Here is a 10,141-nt window from a genome sequence, read left to right on the forward strand (position 1 = left end):
TATTTCATCAAACTGCAACAGCTAAATTAGTGACATTAAAAGTGTACATTCAGTATTGCACAGCCATTTTACAATGGAGAAGAATTTAGCTGCTCCCTCTGTACGGATGATCATTACTAAGACCATTGATATCCTCCATGCTGGTTTTTAAAGTGCAGTCCAAATCACTTTAGTCAGGACAGGGTGGAAACAATGAGCACACAGTGAAGATGGACTCTGGACTTTCCAGTTGGAGAGGGTCAGCTGGTCAAACTTAACTATGTAAGTTCAGATGTGGCCATTTTGATAGCAGAATCGGCAGCCAGCAGTCACAACTCCTTTCTGTTCTGGCCGCTACATGAATGACCTCGTCTTCACTACGGCCAGGACAGCAGACTTAATAGAACCATCTCTTCAGACTGAAAGCACTCTGGCCTCCAGCAATTTTAGACTCCAGAGAGTCCCTCCCCTCCCATCTCCTTTACTATATCTTTGTCTTACCTAGATCACTTATGGAGCGGCACTTAACCATGACTCACACACTACTGTGGTGTTTGGCTTTGGATTTGACGCATGTTATGCAATTGTTCATGCCCCCTCATTTGAATGCACTTATTGTAAGTTGCTCTGGATAAGAGCGTTTGCTAAATGAGTGAGTGTAATGTCAATGTAATCTCCTCGTGGCATCAATTGACAGATCCTTCACTGATTCACTGAGTGAGGCTGAGATAAATGTTAAGCAGCATGACTGTGGCCAGTGTGCTGATGTTCATCATTGCAATACAGTTGATTATGTTGTTCAATTATGACACATATGGCAAACCAGACAGCTACCAATGCTTTTCCAGCCTTGGAACTGTTTGGAGCCATTATACTGCGTACTGTGTCAATATTTTCACATTGGGTGCATACGCAGAGTGCATTCACACACAAACTATTAGCAAACAACAGAGCTGTCATGTCATATGCTGTGAAAGCTTTTAGGTGGGAACAGAGAGTCACAATAAGGCTTACTGTACAGGAATTCAAAGGACGACTCTGTAACCTTTTTCAAAGTTGGCATGCTGGAGCTCAGAAGCCTTTTGAATTAATCTTACAGTAGCGATCCATTTCAGTGAGCCTGGCATCAATTATCTGTAACCTGGCACTACCTTCCATTACATTTAACTTTAAAAGCCTTCAGTCAAATTAAAATAGAAGCACAATTTACAGATCACCCAAAAAGGCTGTGAACACTGCCTAAACCAAAAAGGCTGTGAACACTGCCTAAACCAAAAAGGCTGTGAACACTGCCTAAACCAAAAAGGCTGTGAACACTGCATTATCAAGACCTCAGAGTCTAAATGTTTGTGTGTTTACTTTTCAGTTGTTTCTACCTGTGAACTACTTTTGAAAGTTCAATTGTTATAAACACAACATGTAAAGTGTTGGTCCCATGTTTCATGAGCTGAAATAAGAAATCCCAGAAATGTTCCATACGCACAAAAAGCTTATTTCTCTAAAATGTTGTGCACAAATTTCTTTACATCCCTGTTAGTGAGCATTTCTCCTTTGCCAATATAATCCATCCACCTGACAGGTGTGGCATATCAAGAAGCTGATTAAACATCATGATCATTACACAGGTTCACCTTGTGCTGGGGACAATAAAAGGCCACTTTAAAATGTGCAGTTTTGTCACACAACACAATGCCACAGATGTCTTACGTTTTGAGGGAGTGTGCAGTTGGCATGCTGAGGAGTATTTCTGTCTGTAATAAAGCCCCTTTGTGGGGAAAACTCATTCTAATTGGCTGGGCCTGGCTCCCCAGTGGGTGGGCCTGACTGCCAAGTGGGTGGCCCTATGCCCTTGGCTGCACCCCTGCCCAGTCAGGTAAAATCCATAGATTAGGGCCTAATTTATTCATTTAAATTGACTGATTTCCTTATATGAACTGTAACTCAGTAAAATCTTTGAAATTGTTGCATGTTGCGTTTATAATTTTGTTCAGTATATAATTGTATAACCTTGTACTTACAAGGTTTCGACTATACTATTAGCATATTTGCACTCAAAATCTTTTTTACCACCCTCCTTGTCTCAATCTCAATGTAATAGAGCGAACAGTTGTCCACCTCCAAATTTGATATCAGATCAACTATCACATGTTCCTAAGATAAGACTGAAAAACAGTTTCTAACTCCAGGCCATCAGACTGTTATATAGTCACCACTAGCCGGCCTCCGCCCAGTACCCTGCCCTTAACTTCAGTCACTGTTACTAGCTGGCTACCACCCGTACTCAACCCTGCTGCACCTTAGAGACTGTTGCCCTATGTACATAATCATTGAACACGGGTCACTTTAAGAATTTTGACATACTGTTTTACCCACCTCATGTGTATATACTGTATTCTAGTCAAGGCCCATCCTATATAACTACTATACACACCTTTTCTATTCATATACTGTCCATACTGTCTAAACACACCATCATATACATATATATTTATATTCCGGACTCTAACGTTGCTCGTTCTGATATTTCTGAATTTCTATTTTTTGGATTTGTGTGTATTGTTTTTTTATTGTTAGGTATTACTGCCCTTTTGGAGCTAAAAACATAAGCATTTCGCTGCACCTGCGATAATATCTGCAAATATGTGTACGCAACTAATAACATTTGATTTGATTTGGTTCAGTTAATTGTAATCATCACTCTGGTTTGTGATGTATGCTAAATTATCTTGTGAGAATGAATTATATAACAAATAGAACACAAAATGTAGATGGTACTGTACAGCAAACGTCATCATTACTTAGAAAAAAGGAATGAACGATTTTCATCAGCAACTGATGAGGAACTCAGTAGAACTGGAGGCTTCCTCTTTTGAAAGTCCCCTACACGAGTTAGCAAGATTTAATCACAGATGTTCTTCTGTTTAACGCAGACAAGGTATTTCAGTCACATCTTTACAATGACTGAAACTGTCCCTTTAAGAGAAAATATGGCACAAATTGAGTAGATCTTCATTGTTTTGTTTTCTTACATTATTAAGGCCAGGGAATGACTGGCTTGCACTTTAATGGACTCACTAAAACGGATGTCTATTTACTCATAGGCATACAGTACATTCCTTGGTTGCCAAATAAGTTATAATTAAATTGTAAAATAGATTTAGCTTATGTGACTTATACAAAATAAATCCCCTGAATTGTGAGATGTTACATTTTAGTGAACATTTTGAAAAAGCAGAAAAAGCTGCAAGGTTCTAAGGAACGCAGCCTTAGTTCCAACTCGGATAAAGGACTTGGCTTTGGCAGAAACAGAATACGCATCCAGCAGGCTCTCTAACCCAAATGTATGATATTGACAAACCGGTTGCAGATGTGTTGTAAACAATGATTTACAGTGCATTCGGAAAGTATTCAGACCCCTTGACTTTTTCCACATTTTGTTACGTTACAGCCTTATTCTAAAATTGATCAAATCGTTTTTTCCCCTCATCAATCTACACACAATACCCCATAATGACAAAGCAAAAACACTTTATTTATTTTTTTTTGTTTTTGTTACAAATAAAAAACATTTACTTAACTATTCATACCCTTTACTCAGTACTTTGTTGAAGCACCTTTGGCAACGATTACAGCCTTGAGTCTTCTTGGGAATGATGCTATAAGCTTGGCACACCTGTATTTGGGGAGTTTCTCCCATTCTCAAGCTCTGACAGGTTGGATGGGTAGCGTTTTGCTGCACAGCTATTTTCAGGTCTCTCCAGATATGTTCGATCGGGTTCAAGTCCGGGCTCTAGCTGGGCCACTCAAGGACATTCAGAGACTCCTGTGCCACTCCTGTGTTATCTTGGCTGTGTGCTTAGGGTCGTTGTCCTGTTGGAAGGTGAACCTTCGCCCCAGTCTGAGGTCCTGAGCGCTCTGGAGCAGATTTTCATCAAGGATCTTTGCTCCATTCATCTTTCCCTCGATCCTGACTAGTCTCCAGTCCCTGCCGCTGAAAAACATCCCCACAGCATGATGCTGCCACCACCATGCTTCACCGTAGGGATGGTGCCAGGTTTACTCCAGACGTGACACTTCAGGCTAAAGAGTTCAATCTTGGTTTCATCAGACCAGAGAATCTTGTTTCTCATGGTCTGAGAGTCCTTTAGGTGCCTTTTGGCAAACTCCAAGCGGGCTGTCATGTGCCTTTTACTGAGGAGTGGCTTCTGTCTGGCCACTCTACCATAAAGGCCTGATTGGTGGAGTGCTACAGAGATGGTTGTCCTTCTGGAAGGTTTTCCCATCTCCACAGAGGTACTCTGTCAGAGTGACCATCGGGTTTTGGTCACCTCCCTGACCAAGGCCCTTATCCCGTGATTGCTCAGTTTGGCCGGGCGGTCAGCTCTAGGAAGAGTCTTGGTGGTTCCAAACTTCTTCCATTTAAGAATGATGGAGGCCGCTGTGTTCTTGGGGACCTTCAATGCTGCAGAATTTTTTTGGTACCCTTCCCCAGATCTGTGCCTCAACACAATCCTGTCTCGGATCCTGTTTCCCTCGACCTCATGGCTTGGTTTTTGCTCTGACATGCACTGTCAACTGTGGGACCTTATATAGACAGGTGTGTGCCTTTCCAAATCATGTCCAATCAATTGAATTTACCACAGGTGGACTCCAATCAAGATGTAGAAACACCTCAAGGATGATCAATGGAAACATGAGCTCAATTTCGAGTCTCATTGCAAAGGGTCTGAATAATAATGTATTTCTGTTTTTAATTTTTTACAAATTTCCCCCCAAAAATGTAAACCTGTTTTCACTTTGTCATTATGGGGTATTGTATGTAGATTGATGAGGGGAAACATTGATTTAATCCATTTTAGAATAAGGCTGTAACGTAACAAAATGTGGAAAAAGTGAAGGGGTCTGAATACTTTCCGAATGCACTGTTTTGAAGCCACCATGGATCCATCTTGGCACTCCCTCACCGTTGTAAAAAATATGTTGGAAGCTACAGAAATGCATTTATTGTCTACATTCGTTTTTGCCACATTTACTCTATTACAGATACGTTAATGCATACTTTATATTATGTTAGCTAAACATAAAAAAAATATATATAAAAACAAGTAAGTATTAGTAAACCTTTAAGATTACTAATGATACTGTCCCCACTACAACAACAAAAAGACTTAAACATTTGAAACATTTAATTGAAATACTGTAGAATTTCATTCATTGCTGTGGAGGACTGCTGCTACTGGGGAGTGCCAATATGGCCGACTGGTGACTTCAAAGCCTCTCAATGGCCAATACATAGCACCAGCAATCCAGGGTTTATATACATAATTGGTTGTAAAACATGGAACAACATGACACTGACCTGGCCTCAAAGTTTACATGTCCACCATGACTTGTAATTCATGTCCGTGTCATCAGGACTAATGCACTACTCTATGGTGCCAGTTTACTGCTTTTAACTGATTACAAACTGGATGGCTTTTTATAATCCCGATTTGGGTAGCCATTACTGTTTCTGCCTCATATTAGAACACACTGATATCAGAACATCAAACCAAATAGGGATCATTTCCCTCAGCAATAATTCTACCCGTTGAAATAGCATTTATTTTGCCAAACTTGACATTTTGCCCATTTTGCCACCTTTATATAGCAAGACATTTGCTTAAAGATGCACTATGCAGAAATAACAATTTCCTGATTGCTAAAATTCTAATTGTTTGCTTAATTTCAGTTTATGTGACAAAACAAGCAAGTGTAGTGTAGAGAATCATTGTACCATCTAAACCACTGTGAAATATATTTTCCATAACCTAAAATATAGTATTTTCAGCTGTTGGAAGCTGGTGTACAAAACCGAATGTAAAAGCTAAACTTAAGAATGGGAAGCATAGAAATAGCTCACATAGAACAGATTTACCACTTCTTAAACTTGCTTTCAATTAGAATGGCAGAGATATAACACACATTTCTATGTGAATTTGGTCAGGTCGCCCAAAAAGTTACATATTGCAGCTTTAAGAATGATTTCTGAAGGATATGTATAGGCTTAACTAAGGCTTTAAAGTAATAATTTGTTTAGTGCAAGACCATTGTGAAAGTCAGTATCTTGACTCTGCCCTCTCAAATACACTAATCCTAATGATCCTAGACAGGTGGCTAATGTACATGATGGACCAGCTTGTAAAAATGTTGGTTTCATATCACCCATCCTCTCAGGTGATAAAGTATATCTCCTTTATATGACTGGGGTAAGGGCACAGCTGTATAAAACAGCCTCTCTCGCTCACTCACTCACTCTCTCCTTCTCCACACTACTCCTAGTACATCATTAATAATAATAATTTGGTAGTGCTTATATCCACGTGTGAATTGGAAATGTGTTTTTTGCTTAACCTAACTCTCCCTGAGTGTCACGATTCAGACAGACGACCAGAGGACCACAATTGCGTCACACCAGAAAGTTTATTAAACTTAAGGGAAAAGGGAAGTAGGGAGTGAATGAAGGCTCCAGGGGTAACAGGGATCCCGTCCAATGCGCTGGGTCTGTGCCCCCCCCAGTGGCAGCGATGCGTCCTATGAAGCCGGTGGTGGGTGGTCCAGAAGTCCTGGGGGGGGGGAGACACAGACACAACAGGGCGGAATGAAACCAGGCAGCAGTACAGTTCAAGGGTAATCCAAAATACGTAGTAGCAAGGCAGAAGGCTGGTCAGAGTTACCGGGATTGAAGAGTAGTCAGGAGTCGTAATGGCAGAAGCAGGTCTGGATCTCCTGAGGCAGAAGAGTATCCAAAATACAGGCAGGTCCGGGGTCACAAAACCAGGGTGAGCCAGAAGCGCGAGCAAACAGGTTCCGGGTGTGAGCTTTGCAGACGATCTGACACCGGAGAGCTGAAAGACAGGGCCTTAAATACTGGGAGAGGTTAGTGGGTAATGCAGCGCAGCTGGCAGAGTAATTAGAGCCGAGCAGAGCAGGGACAGGTGGAGCTAGTTAGGCTGAGTAGAGAGAGGGAGGTGAGCAGAGTGGAAGATAGTGGAAACCAATTAAGGTGGTAACCCGGTGGAGTGAGAGGGCTCATGACAGAACCCCCCCCCCAAGGGACGGCCCCAGAAGTCCCAAGAGCAACACCACGCCGGGGCGGGAGGAGGGGAGCCGGAGGAGGGCTAGAACTCCTCCGAACGGTCCGAGTGAACGTCCTCATCCTCGGAGGAAGCCGGAGGGCCGTGGTCGGGAGATGGGACAGGTCCCGAGACAGGATCAGGCACAGGACAGGAAGCCGAGCGGGCAGGACGGTTAGAGACCCCTCTGGGGCGGCCCCTACGGATTGCAGGTTGATCAGGATGCCGTTGGTGGAAAGCGGTGATGAGAGTCCTATCCACAATCCGACTAGCTGGCACCCAGGTCCTTTCCTCAGGTCCATAGCCCTCCCAGTCAATGAGGTACTGGAGACCCCTACCCCTCCGTCTGGACCGAAGCAGGCGGCGGACGGTGTAAACCAGACCACCATCGACGAGCCGTGGAGGAGGAGGACAAGGCGCAGCAGGGACCAGCGGACTCCTGGGCACAGGCAGGGGCTGCAGCAATCCGGCTGGGGGCTGGCAGGACGACTTGTGTTGGTTGCAGATGGGGCAGGCTTGGACGAATTCCCGTACATCCTTCCTCAGAGAGGGCCACCAGAACCTCTGGGCGAGCAGGTTGTAAGTGCGGGTGGAGCCAGGGTGACAAGCTAGGCGGGAGTCATGTCCCCACTGAACGACCTGGGACCTCAGGTCTTCGGGGGACAAAAAGGGCGGTCAGCTGGGCAAGTGCTGGGACCTGGCTGGTTACGGAGAGCCTCCAGCACCTGTTCCTCAACAGCCCAGGTCAGAGCTGCAACGATGCAGGGACTTGGCAGAATCGACACAGGGTCCTTGGAGGGTCAGGAGCGGAGTTAGTAGGTACTGGCCGAGGGGGTAGTGCGGCGGCAAGCAGGCAGGTTCGGTGGCAGTCCTCTCCCCACTCCCTGATCACCCCGGTCACCCAGTCGAGCTGAGGGTTGTGCCGGCGGAGCCATGGGTAACCCAGGATGAGGGGTTGGCCTGGAGAGGGGAGCAGGTGAAACTGGATAGTTTCTTGATGGTTTCCGGACAGACCCATCGAGACCGGGGCCGTGACATGAGTGACCGATCCGAGTAAGTGTCCGTCCAGTGCCCGGGCAGGAATAGGAGGTGTCAAACGGAGGTTCTCCAGTCCCAGTTGGCGTGCCAGCTTGATGTCCATTATGTTGGCTTCGGCGCCAGAATCCACCAGAGCAGCCAGGGTGTGAGTTGAGTCAGGAAGGCGGAGGTGAACTTGCAGCAGGGGTTTGCGGTCGGAGGACTGGATGGTCATTGAACTCAACCGGACTCCCCCTATGCCCGGTGAGCTTCGGCCCTTTAAAGGGCAGGTTACCACACGATGTCCATCACCTCCACAATAGAGGCAGAGGTTTGAGGTGAGCGTCGCTGGCGCTCTGCAGGAGTGAGAGAGGCTCGCCCAATCTCCATAGGCTCAGACTGATCAAGCTGAACTGGGTGAGTGGCAGTAGATGACAGGAGCCCAGTCGGATCTCTCCGAATGCCGGTAGTAGGTGGACCTTGGCGCCCCCCTCTCACGACGACGGGTCTGTATCCTTCTGTCGATCCTGACAGTCAGTGCGATGGCTTCATCAAGAGTGGAAGGCAGTTCATGGGAGACCAACTTCGTCCTTGATATAGTCAGCCAAACTATGGAAGAACGCGTCCACCAACGATGGTGTGTTCCAAGAACTTCGTCTAGCCAGGGTTCGGAAGTCGATGGAATGGTCTGCGACTGTACGTCTGCCTTGTCGAATACTGAACAGTTCACGAGACGCCTCTGCGGTTGGTGAATCCAGGTCAAACACCTTCAGCATCTCCTCGGCAAACCGGTCGAAGGTTGCACATGCGGGGGGTTTGACGTTCGAACTCTGCTGTTCCCCAGAGTCGAGCTCGGCCCGTCAGGTGAGTGATGGCATACCCAACTTTAGCCCCCTCCGTGGCGAAGGTCCTTGGCTGCAAGGAGAACTGAAGTCGGCAGCTAGTCAGGAATGGCCGGACCTGGGTTGAATCGCCGTTGAACCGCTCTGGGTTTCCAATCTTGGGTTCCGGAGCAGCGGCTGCAATGACCGGGGCAGGTAACTCGGGGGCAGGGCTGGTGGGCAGACTGGCTGGGGTCAGGTTGGTGAGGAGTTGAATGATCATGGCGAGTTGTTGTTGCTGCTGCTGGGACTGCTGCTGGTGCTGCTGGAACTGCTGATGCTGTTGGTGGCCGACCTGAAGCAGAGAGGTGATGTCGCCGCTCATGCGGCCTAGCTCTCTCTCAGTGTGTTCCAGGCGTAGCATGGCGGTGGGTTGCTCAGGTTCTTCGGTTTCCATGTCGGGGGAAGTGTGCGCTGAGTCCATGATGGTCAGATCGTACTGTCACGATTCAGACAGACGACCAGAGGACCACAATTGCGTCACACCAGAAAGTTTATTAAACTTAAGGGAAAAGGGAAGTAGGGAGTGAATGAAGGCTCCAGGGGTAACAGGGATCCCGTCCAATGCGCTGGGTCTGTGCCCCCCCCAGTGGCAGCGATGCGTCCTATGAAGCCGGTGGTGGGTGGTCCAGAAGTCCTGGGGGGGGGGAGACACAGACACAACAGGGCGGAATGAAACCAGGCAGCAGTACAGTTCAAGGGTAATCCAAAATACGTAGTAGCAAGGCAGAAGGCTGGTCAGAGTTACCGGGATTGAAGAGTAGTCAGGAGTCGTAATGGCAGAAGCAGGTCTGGATCTCCTGAGGCAGAGGAGTATCCAAAATACAGGCAGGTCCGGGGTCACAAAACCAGGGTGAGCCAGAAGCGCGAGCAAACAGGTTCCGGGTGTGAGCTTTGCAGACGATCTGACACCGGAGAGCTGAAAGACAGGGCCTTAAATACTGGGAGAGGTTAGTGGGTAATGCAGCGCAGCTGGCAGAGTAATTAGAGCCGAGCAGAGCAGGGACAGGTGGAGCTAGTTAGGCTGAGTAGAGAGAGGGAGGTGAGCAGAGTGGAAGATAGTGGAAACCAATTAAGGTGGTAACCCGGTGGAGTGAGAGGGCTCATGACACTGAGACACCCTCGGAGAGTGGGGTCTTGGCCAGGATC

Source organism: Coregonus clupeaformis, chromosome 10 (assembly GCF_020615455.1).
Source record: "Coregonus clupeaformis isolate EN_2021a chromosome 10, ASM2061545v1, whole genome shotgun sequence".
Lineage (NCBI taxonomy): Eukaryota > Metazoa > Chordata > Actinopteri > Salmoniformes > Salmonidae > Coregonus > Coregonus clupeaformis.